Below are 9,987 nucleotides of genomic sequence, written 5' to 3' on the forward strand. Positions count from 1 at the left end.
GCTGGTCGTGATGGTCAAATAGACACTGAAACACAGTTTTTACCCTTTTCGGAAAAATCAAGCTACAAATGGCTTACTTTTAGTTGTCTCTGCATATAAAACTGGGATAGGAGAAAGTATTTTTACATTTTTTTTCATCTTGAGTTCATCTTGAAAGAATTAGCTCTATATACTTTGTAAACGACTTTGACTTTGACCACACCGCATGTCATAGTGTGTGCTACATTACCTCTGTACTAGGGGAATGTAGCACTCTATTTGGGCCAGACAGGGCTGGTCCTCATGATTGAGCTCTGCAAGGTGTGAATGACCTCCTTCTCACAAGAGCAGGGAGGACGGAAGCGAGGAACCAAAAGTACAGTGGTCTGTCCCACTTTTACTAATTTCCTGCCTTTCATTTCTCATCTCTGATTTTGGATGGGGCTTCTTGGACAAGTGTTCATAAGGAGTTTTCTGTTCATTTTATAACCTGCTAGGATAGATAAGGCAGTATTAATCTGATCTAGCAGACGTAAAGCATGTTGAAGAGTGAAACATTGATCAGATCTGAAAATAACTTTTGAGGCTAGGGAGGAAACTAGTCCAAGATCAGATTTAGATTTACACAAATAACACATAGATCACAGAGATCATGGATGCTATTTCAGATTGTTTTCTGTTTTGTCAGCAACAAGCCTTTAGTTTCCAAATTTCCTTTACTGCCAATGCAATAGTTTTTAGCTTGCAAGATTAATGTCAGTGAGTCGTTTCATGTCTTATGTGTTGTTTTATGTCTCTGTTGTCCATACTTGGGTCTTTCATCACAGAGAGCTGTTAAGGGTACTTGCAGATTACTGCTGTTATCGATTGTCTGTGTGTTAATTGTTGTTCTCTACGTGATGTCTGTCTACCCTCTGGCCATATAAAGATCACTGTTTTCCACATGTCCAGTGGGGCATCTTCACACGTGTCTTTTGAGGGAAGAAGAAAGTGTCTTCAGGTAAGGCAGTGTTTCTTAAGGGAAAAATCAATTTGAAGGCCTCCTGAATTGTAAACCTGCTGTGTGTTCCCCTGCCGCTGCCAGAGCCCATGGCCATGGAGGCCTTTCCCTGCCGCTGCCATCACCCATGGCCACGGAGGCCATTCCCCTGCCACTGTCAACTGAGACTGATTTCCAACCAGCGGTACTCGTACCAAAGGGGTACTTAAGCAGGTTTAACTCGGTCTCAACCTGATCTCATAAAAACTTGTGACTTTTACTTTCATAGAGAAAAATAAACGAACCAATGAACGATGTTATTATGATTTTAAGTTTAATAATATTGTATTGTGTGTTATTTTTTAACAAATTAAGTGCTTTTAAAAAAGAACTTCACAGCACAATCCAAAATAAAACATTGCACAAGTGCTGCATAACAGAGCATTACAGATATGCAATATTGCTCAAATATAATAGAATTACTATTGATTTATAATTATTATTATTAGTAGTATTAGTAATAGTAGTAGTATTACAGTAAATATTACATAATTTTTCCATTTAAATTGAGCTTTTAGTTTGTCTTGAAGCCCTTTCCATTTCTGTGTATTTTTGACGATAGATTCTCACCTCCGCAAAAGCAGGTCACAACGTGACCCAATGTGAATATTGAACTGCAAAAGGCTGCTTTTTAATTCTTTTTAATTAAATAAATATGTGCCTCACTCTACAAAGTGAATTAGTGATCTGATCGCTGTTATCTGCAATAAACAAAGCGTGCAATGCTCATGATGGTGTGTGAACAGTTGGTGTTGGCACAACACCGGCTCCTCACATTCACATGTACATTACATATTTATATCATTAAATCGCAGTATTTGCATTTTGAAAATTGCACTACGACATGACGTGATTTTAATTTGTGCTGTGAATGTTTCTGGAATGACATTATGTCAAATGTTATCGGTTTTGGTTTCGGAGCATTTTTATGAGCATGAGTACAATTACATGAGCGTGGTATCGGACTCGATTCCGACACCAGTATTGGTATCGGGACATCCCTAGTTATTAACATAAATCAGTCATTTGTTTTGTTTAAATACATATGGAATGAGCTCCCAAATTTGTACACAGAGGTTTCCTTTCAGAAATAAACTGGTTGATAGGAGGCTAGCTTAAATTTTATGCCTGTATTGTATTGATTTCCCATTCTGTTTGTTTATTTTTCAGTCTGTATGTGAATAAAAGTTTAACCTTTTAATACGATTCATGTTGTATCTTACGATTTCCCTATTTGGTATGAATTATTACTACTTGTTTATATGAAAAGATTTGGATTTTGCTTTAAACCAACATGACAAAAGTTACTTTGTTGGATTAAATTCATAAATAACTTAAGTGTTAGGTCTTTCTCTAGAAAGATTCTTAATGACTGCCCTTAGACTTGTGAAATACAAACAAGCTACTTGGTTAACTACCTGTTTTTAGTTTAAAAGTGAATCACTGTAAATATGGTATAATTTCAACAATATTAATGACAATGCTGACCAATGCCCAGCAACCACCTTTTTCCTGAACGCCGAAGTCTTGTTCAATTCCCCTGTTTTCAATTTCCAATGTCCAGTGTTTTCACAAATATCTGCATTTATTCTTATACCCAGTGGTTGCTCAGGAAATCTGTAGACAATAAGAGGTAAAAGTGAAATATTTCTGGTTTATTGTTGATGAAGTGGTACTTTAGCCTTACTGATGGGTCTATGGTGGTACATAAGACAAAAAAGATTGGGAAACACTGGTTTAAGACAATCCCTTCATATATTAGGCCCTATTAAACATAATGAAGGAGAAAATTATCATGGCCCCTGTTGCTTAAAAAAGATCAGTACTTGTAGGAGTAGTTTTGGATGTGCAACATGTATTTCATGCAGCTTTTATTCAGCTGCCTGTTTAAAATGCTGCACTCTCATTTTTTAAGTAGTTGGGCTTTTCTTGGCCTGAAATGCAATCTGAATGACACACTATCAAGGGACCTACAACACAGACGGTAGTGTCATGGTCCTGTCACTCTGTCAGTCTGGGTTTTTGTCTGACACGAATGTGGCATTATCATCCCATGTCTGCTTTGTTTCATTGTCTGTCTTTGTGTGAGCTTGTGGTTTCGGTTGTATTCCATGCCGTGCGCTCTTTGGTCTGTCTTGTTTCATGTCGGGACCAAGTTGTCTGGATCCTGACATCCTGTATGGTTCGGATTCGGTCTGTGTCGGGATCCGAACACTCATGCTCCACGTCTGTCTGTTATTGATGTGGGTGCATCACGCTTATGTCATCTTGACAGCATGCACTCAATAGTTTGTCTGTCCCTCTCGAACACAGATGTGCCTCGCATGGCGATCGTGTTACGTGCCTGGGTGTCTTCATGTTATGCTGAGGTTCAGTCACTTCGGTCTAAGTTGTCGGGTGTGTGGCTGAACTCTCACACAGGTGTCCTGTCTTGTTTTTATTGCCTGTTGCATGCATTGTGTGGCATTTGCCTGCTGATGTACACTCAGGTCTCGTTTAGTCTGAGAATGCATGGCATCGCTTAGTTTGGCATTGTTACGCATCCTCTCGTCTTGTTTGTCAGTTGGCAATGTGCGCTCATGCAATCCGGGTGTTTTGTTGTCTTGTGAGAGCACGTGGCTTTGTTTTATTTCTGTATCGCCGCATGTTTCTTTGTCTTACGTCATACCCTTCCTCCTTGTTTGGCCATTATTAGTTTATTAGTCACACGTGCCCTGTCTTGTTAACCTGTTGATTTCTCTCCCTATTTTAGTCTCATCATGTTTGCTGTCCAGTGCCAGTTCGTCTCGTTTCCAGTCTTGTGTTATCCAGTTGGTCTTGTGTAATCGGTCAGTCCTGTTTTCCTCATCCCATCCCTGTCCGGTCCGGTTGGTCCTGGTTCCCTGTTTACCTCTGCTCCAGCCCTGGATTGTTCGTTTTACCCTACTGGGTTGTTTATGTTTGTTACCCCCCTTGTGGGAGTTTTGGTTGAGTTTTTCCCCTTTTTCTTATTTAAATAAATTCCTTGTTTTTTGAATCTCTGTGCTTGGGTCCTGAGCCTCTTATTCCTGACAGAACGAACTGGCCAAGATGGACCCAGCATCACTGCCAGCGTGCTGCCCAAGTTAAGCAGCTGGTGGACTGGTCCGTGTGGGGGTATGCCCTTGAATCTGTATCTTTGTCCTCGGGTCTGGGATACGATCAGACCTTCCCAAAAACAGGGTGAGGATGCAGAGTTTCTCGAGGCAGTTAGACTCGCCCTTAAATGGGAGGAAAATATCATGGCCTGTGCCTTGGGGGACTTTCAGTCCTAATCCCAACCCGAGGATGAGGGCCCCGCCCACACAGAAGTGGACGCCTCGGCCAAGCCCACTGATACTCACCTCCAGGAGTCGGAGGCTACTACAGCAGCAGCACTTCCCTCTGCCCGGATGAGGAGAAAGAGGGTGCCCACTCGTCAGTTGCTGACAGCACCCACGGACACGGAGGCTGTTCCCCTGCCACTGCCAGTGCCCACGGCCATGGAGGCCATTCCCCTGCCACTGTCAGTGGCCACGGAGGTTGTTCCCCTGCTGCTGCCAGAGCCCATGCCTGCCACAACCAATGAGTCAATGACCACACCTGCCTCGGACTGCTGCCAGCGCCCATGCCTGCCCCAGCCAATGAGCCAATGACCACACCTGCCTCGACCAACGAGCCAGCGCCCACACCTGCCACAGGCAACATGCCAGGGCCCATGCCTGTCACGGCCAACGAACCAGTGCCCACACCTGCCATGGGCAACGAGCCAGCGCCCATGCCTGCCACGGCCAACGAGCCAGTGCCGACACCTGCCACAGGCAACAAGCCAGCGCCCAGCCCTGCCATGGGCAACGGGCCACGGGCCAGCACCCACACATGCCATAGTCAACGAGCCAGTGCCCACGCCTGCTACAGTCAACGACCCAGTTCCTGAAGCCTCGTCCATCCCAGAGCCGGCATGTGAAGCCTCATCCATCCCAGAGCCGGCTTCTGAAGCCTCGGCCATCCCAGTGCCAGTGTCCTCGTCATGACAGCCACACCCACAGATGTGCTCCTGGCCGCCCGGAAGAGGAGGAGGAGAAGGACTCCTGTTGTGCAACAGTAGGTGAAAGTCTTGTGTGCAGTTCCGAGCTACATAGCAGTCATGACAGTGACAAGACATATACCAATTACAATAAACAACATATTTACACAACACAATTTACATATCAAATGTACACATACTTACACAACACAGTAATAATATACAATGTACAGTAAACAATACACACAATATAGAATACACATACAATAAAAATAAAACAGATATTTTTGAGTATATCAAAAATATATATACAGAAGTTGTATTGTGGAGAATATAATTATGACAGTCCAGTGTGAGATATAAGATTAATAAAGCGCAGTGATGATTATCGATCGTGAGAGATCAAGTGTTCAAAAGTCTGATTGCTTGGGGGAAGAAGCTGTCATGTAGTCGGCTGGTGCGCATCCTGATGTTACGATACCGCCTGATGGTAGCAGTGAGAGCAGCACATGACTCGGGTGGCTGGAATCTCTGATGATCCTCCAAGCTTTTTTCACACACCGCCTGTTATATATGACCTGGAGGGAGGGAAGCTCACCTCCGATGATGTGTCTGGCAAATCGCTCCACTCTTTGCAGGGCTTTGCGGTTGTGGGTTGTGCTATTGCCGTACCAGGCGGTGATGCAGCCAGTCAGGATGCTCTCTACAGTACTGGTGTACAACCATGTGAGGATGTGGTGGTTCATTCCAAACTTCCTCAGCCGTCTCAGGAAGAAGAGGCGCTGGTGAGCCTTCTTCACAATGGCCTCAGTGTGGATGGACCATGTGAATTCCTCAGTAATATGGACACCGAGGAACTTGAAGCTGCTGACTCTCTCCACCAGTGCTCCATTTATGGTGATGGGGCTGTGTTCTCTGTCTTTCTTCCAGAAGTCCACTACAATCTCCTTGGTTTTACTGATGTTGAGGGAGAGGTTGTGCTCCTGACACCAGCGTGTCAGAGTGTGCACCTCCTCTCTGTAGGCTGTTTCATCCTTGTCAGTGATCAGACCTACCACCGTCGTATCGTCAGCATTGGAGCTATGTATTGCCACACAGTCATGTGTGTAAAGGGAATACAGGAGTGGGCTGAGAACATAGCCCTGCGGAGCTCCAGTGTTGAGGGTCAGTGATGAGGAGATGTTGCTGCCCATTCTAACCACCTGACGTCTGCCTGACAGAAAGTCCAGGATCAAGCTGCACAGCGAGCTGTTTAAGCCCAGAGCCCGTGGCTTTACGAATGTTCACACGTCGGAAGGATTGGGTTACATCCACAACAGAGAGGGAGAGTGAACCAACCTCTGTAGCATCGCCACATACTTCTAGAGTCCGTGGTGTTGAACTCTCCTTCAATTTTGTGCCTGTACTGGTGTTTGGCTGCTCTGATAGAGTTATGGTGGGCATAACTGGCTTGTTTATGCTCCTCTGCGTTCTCGGAACTAAAAGCGGAGGTCTGCGCATTAAGAGCTGCGCGAACATCGCCGTTAACCCATAGTTTCTGGTTGGGGTAGATCCGTATTGTTTTGGTCGGAACAACATCCTCTACGCACTTGATGAAACATGTTACGCTATCAGCATAAACCTGGATGTCGTCATCAGAGGCGGACCGGAACATCTCCCAGTCCGCGTGATCAAAACTTGTAGCATAGAGTCTGAGGGTGGGTGCTTCCTGTTTAAGTTTCTGCCTGTAAGCGGGCAGAAGCAGAATGGAAGAGTGGTCTGATTTGCCAAATGGTGGGCAGGGGAGGGATTTGTAGCCATCCAGGAAAGGAGAATAGCAATGGTCCAAAACCTGGTCCCCTCGTGTCTTGAAGCTGATGTGTTGACGGTATTTTGGTGCGATTGTTTTAAAATTGACTTTGTTAAAGTCCCCGGTAACAATGAACGCGGCTCAGGGTGCGTGGTTTCCTGCTCACTTATGCTCCCATGCAGTTCCTTGAGTGCACGGTCTGTGTTGGCTTGTGGGGGGATGTACACAGCTGTGATAATGACCGCTGTGAATTCCCTCGGTAGCTAGAATGGTCGACACAGAAGCATGAGATATTCCAGATCAGGAGAGCAGAAAGACTTGTAAGGACTTGAAAGGACTAAAATGTACATTCCTCTTATCACACCATGATTTGTTGATCATAAAACATACACCACCACCTCTGCTTTTACCTGAGAGGTCGAGCGTCTGCTCGGTGCACGGAGAACCCCGATGGTTCGATGGCTGAGTCTGGAATCTCCGCAGACGCAGATAATGCAGCATTCACTCGTCTTTCGTTGGAAAGAGATCTGCGCTCTCAGATCTCAGAGCTTGTTGTCCAGAGACTGAACATTTACCAGTAATATGCAGGGTAGCGGGGGTCGATTTGCGCGACGTCTTACTCTGATAAGTACGCCGGCTCTTTTTCCCCTTTTCCTTCTGCGTTTCCGTGGCCGGGCAGCCCAGTCAAAGGGCTCCACTGGCGTGTTTGTAAACAGCAGGTCGGCATTGAGGAATTTGAAGTCCGGTTTTCGGTGTGTAATTGCAGAACCAATGTCCAAAAGCGTTTGTCTGTCGTATACAATAAGGCAGACAACATCCAATACAAAAAAACAAAAAACTGTAAACAAAACAAACAATAAACTGCAGTGTTGTGTCAGAGCTCGCAACGTAGCAGCCATACTTGGCGCCATCTTGAATACCTAGTCACTGTCAGCACTCCCGGCCATAGAGGCCGTTCCCTAGTCACTGCCAGCACTCACGGTCACGGAGTCTGTTCCCCAGTTGGGTGTTTTGTTGTCTCTCTGTCTTATGTCATACTTGTTTGCCCATTATTAGTTTATTAGTCACACCAGCCCTGTCTTGTTAACCTGTTGATTTCTCTCCCTATTTTAGTCTCCTCATGTTTGCTGTCCAGTGCCAGTTCGTCTTGTTTCCAGACATTTGTGTCTTGTATGCTTCAGTCAGTCTTGTGTATTCGGTCGGTCCTGTTTGTTCCTCATCCCAGTCTGGTCTGGTTGGTCCTGGTTCCCCAATTCCCTCTGCCCCAGCCCTGGCTTGTTTGTTTTACCCTAAGGGGTTGTTTAATTCCCTTGTGGGAGTTTTGGTTGATATTTTTCCCCTGCTTTTATTTAAATAAATTCCTTGTATTTTGAATCTCTGCACTTGGGTCCTGAGCCTCTTATTCCTGACTGGTAGTCACTTTAAAAGTGAAATTATGGAAGCTTTGGGGCCAAAAAGTATTAATTAGAACATTACTTGGTCACTGATTAAGAACAGCATTTGGAATAGGATTAAGGTAGAGAAGAGATAAAACAAATTTAGTGTGACTTTGGATCCCAAATGACACTTTGTAAAAACAAACAACTTTGTTCTCATTTTGGAGCACAAAGAGTGTGACTCAGTGTGTGTGTGTGTGTGTGTGTGTGTGTGTGTGCACGCGCTGTAAAGGGGAACTCCGATATGTCCAGGCATGCCTCCAGCTCTCTCTCTTTCCCATATAATGACTCATAGAATTGTGCTGTTTAAAGTAGGGGAATTCTGCCCTGGTCTGTCTGCCCAGCACACTGGGGATAATGTGAGACAATGCCTTATGGAAAGCTCATGGTAACAAGCGCAAGCTGATGAGAGAGCAACTCAAACCCTGAAGCAGTGCTGCTGCAGTTTCTTTGGCTTGTCGTACTGGAATGACATTTGGCAGTAATTTGTTTGTCAGTCTAAACTCAGAACAGAAACAGACTCCAGCTTGGTATTTCAGGTTCTCTGAAACTGATGGAAAAACAGATTGCAGTGTTGAGAAATTTTGTATGTTCTGGCTTTGCCAAACCAGCCAATGGGGAGTAGAGTTTAACTGTTGCTGGGCAACTGTGCCTGTCCTGCTGGGCAACTGTGCCTGTGAGTGCCAAGCACAGAGAGAACTGTGTGAAGCCATGTGGGTCGTGTTAGCCCTGGCATTCCTATTCATCAAGCTCATGTACTGCCACACAAGACCTTCACCAGGCCTAAGAAGAGTCTGTGGAGGTTCCACAAGGCTCTGGAGGTCTCCTGATATGGCTTTGATGTCTTGGCGATGATGTACTAGTTTGTCTATGTGTCTAAGTGAAGAGACACTGGAATATCTCTTGTATGTGATGTTATGACTCAAACAAGCTGAGTCAAATGAGCTGTAAATTTTCAATTTCAGTTTGAATGTAATTCACTGGCATGGTTTTTCTACAAAAGAAACACATAAAAAACATCAATACTCAAAATAAAAGCAGTGACAGAGAAGAAAACAGTAATTTTAATAATATTTAGTAAATTGATAAATTTTATGAAGAAAGTGGGAGTGGTGCTTGCCGTGGCAAAACCTGGTGCCTCAAAGTTCCACAAAAGGCCTCAGTATGCCACCCGAGTCGAAAGAGCCCATCCCATGTATCTAAGAAGTTGTTTTGCAAAGAAATTGTGTTCTTGGTGGTTGCTAGGGTATTGCAGTGTGGTTGTTAGGGTGTTGTGGGTGGTTGCTAGGGTGTCACTAAACTTGCCTTACTACCCCAAGTAAAAAAGGCCACCCTCATGTGGTACGATACCCTGTTCTGGAGATATGAGCCCTCTGCTCCCATTCAATGCTAAGTATATGGGCTTTTTTACCTCTCCTTATAAAGCCGGTTGATTTGATAATTCATTAGTGTGTGTATGACAAACGGTGCAGGATAAGTTATGCACCAAAGTTTTGGTGGAAGAAGACGGATTGTTTTAAATATTTTCACAGTGAATGAAATTCATTTGAAAAAACAAAGAATAAGGTCTAAAAGTTTATAGAAGTATTGTTGTATTGTAAAATGTATGACCAATAGGCAATCGGAGAAAGCCTGTCTATTCATTCTAAACTATTTAATCAGATTACTGTAATATGTATATGAGGAGCAGAACGTGGTCATATGTCTGTCACTGGGGAGA

This window comes from Xyrauchen texanus, chromosome 12 (assembly GCF_025860055.1).
Source record: "Xyrauchen texanus isolate HMW12.3.18 chromosome 12, RBS_HiC_50CHRs, whole genome shotgun sequence".
NCBI classification, from domain to species: domain Eukaryota; kingdom Metazoa; phylum Chordata; class Actinopteri; order Cypriniformes; family Catostomidae; genus Xyrauchen; species Xyrauchen texanus.